We start from the raw sequence: 12,114 nt of genomic DNA, 5'->3' as shown, positions 1-12,114 counted from the left end.
TTATGTAGTTTGTTTTTCAATTTTATAAAAGGCAAGGAAAAATAGCTTTGATAGCACACTGAGAAAGTAAGGAATTTTGGATATTGGGAGTTGCTTACAATTGCTAGGGTGAGTGTCACTCTTACAATTATGTATAAAATATTAAAATGTAGGTGACTTTTATACACCAATTGCACTTTTTGAAATTGCTTTCATAGATCTATATACCCAAGTTGAAGTGGTGTGTATGTACTAGTCTGTTGGTTGCAGCATCATTGGAATGCCAAGGCTTGACAGCTCTTTAATGTAAATAATAAATATTGAATGTACTTTCAGAGGAGTACTCTATAATCAGTAAAGTGAAAGGGGGACAAAGCTAAAATTAAAAGAAAAAACAGGCCGGCGCCGCGGCTCAACAGGCTAATCCTCCACCTTGCGGCGCCGGCACACCGGGTTCTAGTCCCGGTCGGGGCACCGATCCTGTCCCGGTTGCCCCTCTTCCAGGCCAGCTCTCTGCTGTGGCCAGGGAGTGCAGTGGAGGATGGCCCAAGTGCTTGGGCCCTGCACCCCCTGGGAGACCAGGAGAAGCACCTGGCTCCTGGCTTCGGATCAGCACGGTGCACTGGCCGCAGTGCACCGGCCGCGGCGGCCATTGGAGGGTGAAGCAACGGCAAAAGGAAGACCTTTCTCTCTGTCTCTCTCTCTCACTGTCCACTCTGCCTGTCAAAAAAAAAAAAAAAGAAAAGAAAAAAGAAAAAACAGGACGGACATTTGGTCTGGAGTTAAGACACCACGTGGACGTCCCAATGCTGTGTTTTAGTGACTGGGATTGAGTCCCTTTTCTGCTCCTGATTCCAGCTTCATGCTGCTGTGCACTCTGGTAACAGGTGAGGGCTCACATTATGGGGTCCTCATCATTTAAGGGAGTTCTGATCGACTGCCTGGCACATGGTTGCCAGTGATTGCAGGTATTTGGGAAGAGAATCAGAAGGTGAATGGTGTTTCCTTCTCTCTCTGCTTTCAAATAAATAAATGAATAATTTTAAAAAATGAAATAAGAATAAAAATAAAATGAAAATTGAATGGAATTTAGTCTGGAGTATAAAGTTACTATCTCTTTGCAGGGCTTCCAAATTTTCTCCCTCTGGCTTGCCTCTTCACAGGATCTTACAGGAGCCTCTTGTAGGTCACTGCCCTTTGTTCTGTCACCTATCAGATTCTCCTCCTCAGGCATTTCTCTGGAAGGTGCCCATCTGCTCTGATGGATGTCCTCTCCCATTAAACCTAACATAACAGTGAACAATCTCCAGTGCACTTCTTGTCCCTGGCACCTTGGCCCTTAGCCCACAGTCACCCATGGGACCTGTCTTGCAGCTGCCTGAAATTTTTGCTTCAGAGGCAGTCCTAAGAAGCAGACTGTCAACTAAGCATCATTGTCCAAGGGGTTGTTTGGGTAAATAGAAAACAAGACTAAAATTCAACTTAAATCTAAATAGATGTCTTTTATAAATAACAATCTCACATACAAAAATTGGTTTCAGCTACAGTGGGACATTAGGTTTAAGATCACTGCCTACAAATTTTGCATTTTATCTTGCTAAGCTTGTTTTATACTTGATTTAACAGCAATGGATAATCAGCTCTTGTCAGGCCCCTAAAGTGGATTTTGTAGTCCCTGGTTTATGTCACTGATTTCTACCTGGAGTTTGATAAAAAGGAGTAGAATTCCAAATAAATGTAATTTTGGCCTTAATTTGGATAGAGGTATAATATCATATCAGCATCTTAGGTCATCTAGGTATAATTGCTAAATGTAAATTGGGTAAATGTAAATGAGATAAATGTGTCTAAATGTAAACTTTAGTACTCTTAGCAGCTCATCTTCTGTGGAAAAACTATTTGGGTTTGTTAACAAATATGCTTTTATAAACTGTCTGACAAATAGTTCAACATTGCTTGAAAGTAACTAAGGTTGAAATTCATTGTGTTATCTTATTTATAAAATGCTGTCTTAATTTGGAGATCTTTAAAGAGCTATTTCAAAATTTAAATCAAGAAATAAGCAGATGGAAAAAGATCACAAATAAAATGTGTGCCTGGTATGGAAAGTTAAGAAGGAAAGAGACTTTTCTTTAAAGACAATGTTTAGAGTACCTAAGGACATGGTTTAAAGTGAAGTAAGAATTGCTTTATCCTAAGGGCTCATTTACTCTAGATTGGAATGGAAAAGATAGAAAGGTTTATGTAAGTTGCAGAAGACATCAGGAAATTACAGAAGGTTATGAAAGAAAGAAATTTTTGGATACAAAAGCTATTAATCTACTTTTCTTTGACATAGGGTTGGAATTTGATCCTATGCTAAAACATTTAATTGTTGCAATACATATATTAGTAATACATATGTATGTAATATATTAGTAATACATACATGTGCAATACATATGTTAGTTTGAAATAAACTTAAAAATCTGTTTAAAAACTGAAGCATCTCCTTTTAATAGTTTTTGTTGAATTGGTGACTCTTCGTCAGTTTTCTAGCCAGCTCCAGTTAAGCTATTTTCTCTTCCCTAGTTTTGACACTATTAAAATTGGTGCAAGTTATGGGATGATACCATGGGCTAACTCTTATATTTAAGGTTTTATATCTGATTTTTGGGATGACCAGAGACAGATTTTGTGTTTTGTTGAAGTAATCTATTGTGCTCTCTGTCTCTCCTTAAGCTCTATTTGTTTAAAAACAGCTGAGTTTTCCTTATTGAAAGAGTTATGGTTTGTTTGAATATATAGACTCATTCTGAAATCTTTGAATAATCATTTTGTAATGATGCTCAAATCTGGTCTATATTGTGTCATGATGTTAAAGGATTCTGTTTATACCAGGTATTTTAAACCTTCTTGGCATCTTTGACAGGCATTCAAAAAAAACCAAAATTCCAAAATTCTTTGGACTTTGATATGTCAAGTTGGGCTCCTGGACATATCAAAGGATATATCTCTCATCTTGTAGAGATACTAACAAGGCCATTTGGATTACATTAAAGGTACTGTCAAGATGTGAACTGGTGCCAAATTTTAAGTTATGATAGTGCAAAATGCTTCTGATACAAATGTCCAAAAGTTAGAAAAGTCTAATGATCTTGTTGTTATCAGAAATGATGGTTATCTTAATGAGAAAGTCCCAGAGGCCTAAAAGGAATAAGTCAGATGGGTGCTCCTGGTGGGAGTTTAGTGTGTAAATGCTTGCTTTCCATAAAAGAGTTACCTTTAGTAAGGTCAAAAGTGCCTGCATACCCACTCCCTGGAAGTTTCCAATTTTACCAAGAGAATAGCAAAAGAATGCTGATTCTATTCTTCTGTGTTCATAGTTTACTGTAAAAGCAAGTTATTTATTCCATCCCTTGGCAAATAAAATTACAGATCATGTCTTTTTGTGGGTTTTGTCCCTGCCTTGTAACCGAATGTCAACTTGATTGTCAAGGTATTTTCTTCACCCAAATTGTGCTAAACACCCCATTACCACCAGTCCCTTCAGGTTTTTCTCCTCTTAAAGCACCCCCTTCAGGCCATTCTGGCTGGAGATGTCTGACTTAAATAAATCTTGCTTTTCTCTTGAGAAATTCTTTTTCCATGTGAGACAAAAAACCAAGGTAATCTTTTCTCCACTGCTGTTTCACCTGTAACACATTTCACCCAATTGAGCTGAGCTTGAAGAACTATCACAGAATTAATTTATTTATATATTCATTTATTTTTATATTTATATTTTATATATAAATATATATAAATATATATTTATATATTTTTATATATTTATATATTTATTTATTACTGGTGGTAATGGGGTGTTTAGCACAATTTGGGTGAAGAAAATACCTTGACAATCAAGTTGAAACTCGGTTACAAGGCAGGGACAAAACCCACAAAAAGACATGATCTGTAATTTTATTTACCAAGGGATGGAATAAATAACTTGCTTTTACAGTAAACTATGAACACAGAAGAATAGAATCAGTTTATGGCTTACAATGGCTTTTCCCCCCTGTAACTTTCCTCCCACCGGCACCCCTCCCATCTCGCGCTCCCTCTCCCATTCCATTCACATCAAGGTTCATTTTCAATTCTCTTTATATACAGAAGATCGATTCAGTATATACTAAGTAAAGATTTCATCAGTTTGCACCCACACAGAACCTAAAGTGTAAAATAGTATTTGAGGAGAGTGGCAAGATGGCAGAATAGGAAAGGAGCACACTGATAGTCCGGGAAGAGACAGTTTAATAAAAGTGGAGATACTGCTGGTTCAAGGAAGAGTAAGGGAAGAAACAGCAGAGAAAACTCTTCCGGAACTAGTGATTCACAGTGGACCTGTGTGGAGAGCGTGGGAACCCAAGTTCGGGACACCAGCAGCAGACTGAACACACCAGCGCTGGAACGCGAGGTAAGCCAAACCTCAATAGCCCGAGACACCAGCAGGAAAGAGGAAAGAGGAGACTAGAGGGAACGAGGCTTGAAACTCTGTGGGAAAAAGTTCACCAGGCTAACTAGAAGAGAGAGAGGAAAAAAAAAATGACCAATACAGACACGAGTTTCTCTCTCCGCTCACCTCTCAAAGGCGAACAAGACAAAGAGCAGGCACCATTTTGGACATACGTCATAAGCAGGGCGACCACAGGTATGCATCGGCCCTGAGCCTAGCAGAAAAACTTAACTCTGGGGGGTGGGGGGATGAAATAACAGGAGATTAGGATCTAACTTGGCAACCCAGCGGGAGACTGCAGGAGAATTGGAGCCAACTCTGAGGGCAGCACAGATTCCCTGTGTGGTCCTTGGGAAAGAGCTTCCAAACTCTGGCTCCTGTGGGAATATCATTCACCTGCTAATTACCTCCAATTACGTTCAGCTGTGCGGAATTAGTTCCCTTTGGAATAATAATTTTAAAAAAAATGAAAGAAAGAGAGATTTACCACGTCTAACCTGGGAGTGTCATCTTTGACACACCCTCAACCCTGAGGAACCAAACAGCTCTCAGGCCACACCCATCTCAAGCCTCTAAGGATCCATCGAAAGCAGACAGTACACTTAATATAGAACGATAGTATAACAAGAAAAAACACCACAGTGAAGAAACCAAATATCTCCAACATGCCAAAAAACAAATGCAAAAGCCGAGGTAACAAGAACAAGGAAGACACTATGACGCCCCCAAATGAAAAAGACACCCCAATTCAAGATGATGAAGATGATGAGATAGAAGAAATGCAAGAAGCAGATCTCAAAAAATTGATAAGAACATTAAGAAGTTCTCAAAAACAAATTATTGAAATATAGAAATCCTTAATGGACAAGATAGAAAATATCTCTCATGAAAATGAAATATTAAGGAGGAATCAAAATGAAATGAAACAACTAGTAGAACAAGAAACTGTGATACTGACGAGAAATCATAATGAAATGAGGAATTCAATAGATCAAATGACAAACACATTAGAGAGCCTTAAAAACAGAATGGATGAAGCAGAAGAGAGAATATCAGACTTAGAAGACAGAGAACAGGAAAGGAAACAGGCAAACCAATGAAAAGAAGAAGAAATTAGAAATCTAAAAAATATTGTCGGGAATCTACAAGACACTATTAAAAAAACTAACATTCGGGTCCTAGGAGTTCCTGAAGGCATGGAGAGGGAGAAAGGATTAGAAGGCATTTTCAGTGAGATACTAGCAGAAAATTTCCCAGGTTTGGAGAAGGACAGAGGCATCTTAGTACAGGAAGCTTATAGAACCCCTAATAAACATGACCAAAAGAGATCCTCACCACGACACATCGTAATCAAACTCACCACAGTGAAACATAAAGAAAAGATCCTAAAAGGTGCAAGAGAGAAACGTCAGATTACTCTCAGAGGATCTCCAATTAGACTCACAGCAGACTTCTCATCAGAAACCCTACAAGCTAGAAGGGAATGGCGAGACATAGCCCAGGTACTAAGAGAGAAAAACTGCCAGCCCAGAATACTATATCCTGCAAAGCTCTCATTTGTGAATGAAGGTGAAATAAAGACTTTTCCTAGCAAACAGAAATGGAAAGAATTTGTTGCCACTCGTCCTGCCCTGCAAAAGATGCTTAAAGATGTGTTACACACAGAAACACAGAAACATGGTCATCAATATGAAAGAAGGTAAAGGAAGGAAACCTCACAGCAAAAGATCACAGGAAGCTCAATTTCTCTTTGACATAGAAATAAAATCTGATGCTCTGTTAAAGCAATGTGTTAAAGTAATCTATTATGTTCTCTTGATGTCTGTTAAATTCTAATTGTTCAAAAACAGCTAAATTTTTATTAAGAGCTATGGGTTATTTAAATATGTGCTTATTTTCAAAGATTTGAATAATCACCTTGTAACAACGATCAAATTTGGTCTATATTATGTCATGATTTTAAGGAGTCTTATTTCAACCAGATATTTTGGATTTTGAGCCTTCTTGGCATTCTTGACAGACATTCAAAAAATCAAAGTTTCAAACAATCTGGACTCTAAAATTTCCAGTAAATCTTGGACTTTGGTTTTTCCAATTTGGGCCCAACTGAAAAAATCGAAGGACCTGTGTCTCTCATCTTATAGAGACACCAACTAATCAGGCTATTTGGATTATATTAGAAGTACTGTCAAGATGTGACATGGTACTAAATTTTAAGTTTCTATAATGGAAAATGCTATTAATACCAATGTTTGAGAATTAAAAAGTCTAATGATCTTGTGTTACTAGACATGATAGTTATCTTAATGAGAAAGCCCCAGAGGCCTAAAGGGTTAAATACTTGTAAAATCCTACAGGTGCTTTCAAAAATACTGTGAAGTAAGCAAGTGCCTCTTGTTGGCTGATGAGTTTATAATTTTAAACATGGCGACTTAAAGTCTTTTGTCATCCACAGTCATATATGATGTGCTGCTCATAAAATTAAAGCGTTGTTGGTTCTGTGTTTAGCTGTCTTCCTATAGGTTCCTATGGACTTTTTCCAGCCACTTTTATTGTATTCAGTACTTTGGGATGGCTCTGTAAACAGATGAAGCCAATAATGTATTTCCAGTACCAACTGAGAGAAAGTATGCTTAACTGAGGTTACTAAAAACAGAAAGCAATTCGAATCAATTGGCAATCTACAAAAAGAGTTAAAGATTTTAAAAGCTATTATTAAAATTGCTATATTGGTCTATTATGTTATGTTATATGTGTGTACATATTGTATGTCCACATGGGAAAATTTTATTAAGAATTTTATTTTAAATGGCTTATAGATAAGATTGTCCATAAATTTAAACTGCTAAAATCAATCAAAGATACATTTTAATTCGTGTGACCTGAATCTCTGCATCATATGTTTTATACTTGTTGGTAGAAAGAAACTAAAACATTTTATATGGTTGTGCTTAAGTTTACTGGTTAAACAAACTACACCATGTTAGATATTTAAGCGGTGTTTCCAAATATATGATTCTTAAAATTTATAGAAGGCATTGGACCTTCTGGTAAATGTTTTAATAAATTGTTATCTAATGGTTGAAACGGTTTGCTAAGTATTCATGTAATATTGCTATTGTCAGCAAGCGATCTAGGACTTGCTCCCTCATTTCTCTATTCTAAGCCCAACTTGTTCTTTCATTTCTCTATTCTCCTCATGGTAGGAAACTAATTCTATTATGAAGGAATCTGTAGGATGCACAATTTAATCTTTAGACCTTATAAAAGAGATGGCTAACATTTTTCTGTAATAGCATAGCCAAAATAAGAGCTTAAATTATAATCTCATAGCTAGATTTACTTCGCCATCAGCAAAGTAAACAGTAAATAGAAATAACCTCACTTTCAGACCAAAGGGAAAGAAAGTTTTAAAGTGAGAATATAATTTTCCTCATGGGCATTATCTACCTTAGAAAAACTACTACAGAACATGCCTGTGACTATAGACTTGTAGTTCAGGCCATCAAAGATTAGAGATAGGACTTGGGCACTCCCTTGACTTGCATCCTCTGGTCTGCTTTAACACAAACCAGGAGGAAAAGAAAGCTCGGCATCAGAAGCAATGGGTGGCAGGCCTATTAATGGCTGATCTGTACAGTGATCTGCCCTCAAAGAGACCCAACAGGCCAGTCCACTGCAGTGGCTTTCAATGTGGTAAGCCTGGGCTTCAGCAGAAGTCAGCTTGGGAAGAGCCCTGGCAGCTCTGCCAAGAGTTGGATCACCGGAAATGGACCTGCCCTGGAGTCGAAGGATGCCCAGGTCAGAGCCACAGAACTTACTGGCCCTAAGCTGAAAAGCCCTTCACTCAGCCCAACTTCCAAAGTGACCACTGCAGCTGAGGGTATGGCCAAGTAGGGTCAGCAACATTGCAGGCAGAACTGTAAATTTCTTGTTAGAGATGCCCCCTGCCTTTACCTGGCCAGCTCTCCTCCCAGGCCAGCCAAGTCATGAAAGTCAACAGAGTGCCTTCCCCTAGGAGGTTCACACCTCCCTTAAGATATACCGCATGTGAAGAGATAGATAGGTCTGGGCCTCTTAACTTACAAGGCCTAAAGCCCACCAGATTATTATCAAGCCCCTTCTATCAGGTTCTATTTGCCTCTCAATCAGAAAACTTAATTGTAGCTTATACAGCACCTTTCTTAGCTCCTCTAATAATGACTCTGTCCTTTGTTCTAGACTCTGTCTAGCGCACTTGGGCCTCATTCCTTTGTAATCATAACCTCTACTCTACCTCCAATGGCTCTACTCCCAACCTGTGTGTACTGATGGTCTTCTTCCCCACTTAATGCTTTATAATTGTTCAGACCTGGTAAATGCCACTCTTAGGATCATTGGTTACTATCCTCACCCTGTCTTTTATGACCTTGTCTAAATATGAGCAGAGTCAGCAAACTTGGAAGGCTTCCATAGCCTTGGCAACTCATGACGAGAGCCTAGGGTGGTTACTGGCACCATAAACTAGAGTGTCAATTTGTTGGGTCAACAACAGGAGCCACTGTGCACTTGCTCCTCAAGTGGGATCTCTGTCCTTAATGTGCTGTACATTGAGATTTAATGCTATAACTAGTACTCAAACAGTATGTTTCACTTTGTGTTTCTATGTGGGTGCAAACTGTTGAAATCTTTACTTAATGTATACTAAATTGATCTGTATATAAAGAAAATTGAAAATGAATTTTGATGTGAATGGAAGGTGAGAGGGAGCGGGAGAGGGGAGGGTTGCGGGTGGGAGGGAAGTTATGGGAGGGGGAAGCCATTGTAATCCATAAGCTGTACATTGGAAATTTATATTAATTAAATAAAAGTTTAAAAAATACTATTTGAGAACTAGTTATAGCATTAATTCACATTGGACAACACATTAAGGACAGAGATCCCACATAAGTAGTAAGTACACCATGACTCCTGTTGTTGACTTAACAATTTGGCACTCTTGTTTATGGCATCAGAAATCTCCCTAGGCTCTAGTCATGAGTTTCCAAGGCTATGGAAGCATCTTGAGTTTGCTGACTTTGATCTTATTCTTGACAGGGTCTTAGTCAAAGTGGAAGTTCTCTCCTCCCTTCAGAGAAAGGTACCTCCTTCTGTGATGGCCTGTTCTTTCTACTGGAATCTCACTCACAGAGACCTTTCATTTAGGTTCTCTTTTTTTTTTTCCAGAGTGTCTTGACTTTCCATGCATAAAATACTCTCATAGGCTCTTCAGCCTATCCAACTGCCTTAAGGGCTGATGCTGAGGCCAGAGTGCTATTTAGGACATCTGCCATTCTATGAATCTGCTGTGTATCCCACATCCCATGTTGGATCGTTCTCTCCCTTTTTTAGTCTATCAGTTAGTATTTGCAGACACTAGTCTTGTTTGTGTGATCCCTGATTTAAATATTTATTTTTTTGAAAGAGTTGGGCCGGCGCCGCGGCTCTATAGGCTAATCCTCCGCCTTGCGGGGCCAGCACACCGGGTTCTAGTCCCGGTCGGAGCACCAATCCTGTCCTGATTGCCCCTCTTCCAGGCCAGCTCTCTGCTGTGGCCAGAAAGTGCAGTGGAGGATGGCCCAAGTGCTTGGGCCCTGCACCCCCTGGGAGACCAGGATAAGCACCTGGCTCCTGCCATCGGAACAGTGAGGTGCACCAGCCGCAGCACGCCTACCGCGGCGGCCATTGGAGTGTGAACCAACGGCAAAAAGGAAGACCTTTCTCTCTGTCTCTCTCTCTACTATCCACTCTGCCTGTCAAAAAAGAAAGAAAGAAAGAAAGAAAGTTATAGAAGCAGAATGGAAAGACAGGAAAAAACATCCTCCTTTTGATCATCAGCTACACATAAAGCACAATACTCAGGGTTGGGCCAGGCAAAAGCCAGGAGCCCAGAACTTCATCCAGGTCTTCCATGTTGGGGGCAGGGGCCCAAGCACTTGAGCCATCTGTGCTGCTTTTTCCAGGCCTTTAGCACGGAGCTGGTTAAGAAGTACAGAGGCCAGGATCCAAACTAGCACCCCTATGAGATGCCAGTGTTGGAAGCAGTTGATTTATCATTCCTTGGAAGAATGCATGTTCAAGTCTAGGGGCCCCCACTTCAATCCACCTCCTTGCTGATGCATGTGCCTGGGAAAGCAGCAGAAAACGGTCCAAGTACTTAAGCCAATGCCATCCACCTGGGAGGCCCCCGTGGATTTCCAGACTCCTGGTTTCAGCCTGGTCCAGACACCTCCCTCCCTTTCAAATAAATGAAATAAATCATAAAAAAGGTAGTGCATAGCTCTTTCAGAGGTTGCAAGAAATACTTTCAAGAAATGCACAACCCAGGAAACAGAATCCCCTGATTCATTCTGCTCTTCAGTCGGATTAAATCATGCCCAGATGCAGACTTTAATGGAAGCAGAAAGCAGGGACTTGGAACCAATCTGTGTGCATGCTGGCCTGATATCCCTTCTGTGAAGCAAAGACTGTTCCTCTGTGGACACAGTGAGTTTCTGTGCAGATTCTCTGTCCTTGGTGTTAGATCAGGGGCAGAATCCTCTCTGGAGGCAGCAATGCAATCCCTGGAACACAGCACCGCTGCCATGAGCTCTTGGGCTTGTCATACATGACATATTCATAAAGGGGATCTGGGATTTATTATAAGCTATCACACACTTCAGGTTCCACTGACTTCACTGTATCGGAAGGTCCTTAGCCAACCGTTTGTTGTCAATATAGCAATGAGTGCTTCTTTAGCTGAATCACTAACATGTAAGGTGATCAGTAAATGTTAGCACAATTCACATGTTTATGAACCATGCACTGGGTTTAAATCTGACTCCGTTATTAAGCATCCATAGCAAATAGTTCATTCTGTACAATAAATTGAAAGTTTATGTACCCTCAAAGTTCATGTGCTGGAACACACCCTCCAATCTGATGTTTTCTGAAGCTGAACCTTCAGTAAGTGATTAAGTCATGAGGAGGAGCCCTCATAAGATTAGTGTTCTTAAGAGACTAAGAGAGGCCAGCACCGCGGCTCACTAGGCTAATCCTCCGCCTGCGGCGCCGGCACTCAGGGTTCTAGTCCCGGTTGGGGCACCGGATTCTGTCCCTGCTGCTCCTCTTCCAGTCCAGCTCTCTGCTGTGGTCTGGGAGAGCAGTGGAGGATGGCCCAAGTCTTTGGGCCCTGCACCCATATGGGAAACCAGGAGGAAGCACCTGGCTCCTGGCTTCACATCTGCGCAGCGCACCAGCTGGTACGCGCCGGCTGTAGCGGCCACTTGGGGGGGTGAACCAACGGAAAAGGAAGACCTTTCTCTCTGTCTCTCTCTCACTGTCCACTCTGCCTGTCAAAAAAAAAAAAAAGTGCTCAGAGTATCAAAGAACTAGAGTAGGCATACAATTTTCATGACCCCAACATTCACTGTCTGAACCTTCCTGAGATATTTTACATACTACACATTGTGGAAGGAAGAGTCAGATTAGTTGTTGAGTGACAAAAGGTCCGTTATACCAGACTCTCATTCCTAGTAATGGTCCTATTAAACAGTTGTGTCTCATTTCATAAGGAGGTATTTTAAGTGTGCCTGCTACTTGCTTATATCTGCTTTGTAATAATGACACAATGGAGAAGGAAATTTGGTTATTTCTTTAGC

The sequence above is a fragment of the Lepus europaeus genome, chromosome 5 (assembly GCF_033115175.1).
Source record: "Lepus europaeus isolate LE1 chromosome 5, mLepTim1.pri, whole genome shotgun sequence".
Taxonomy (NCBI): Eukaryota; Metazoa; Chordata; class Mammalia; order Lagomorpha; family Leporidae; genus Lepus; species Lepus europaeus.
This window is presented reverse-complemented; position numbering follows the sequence as displayed.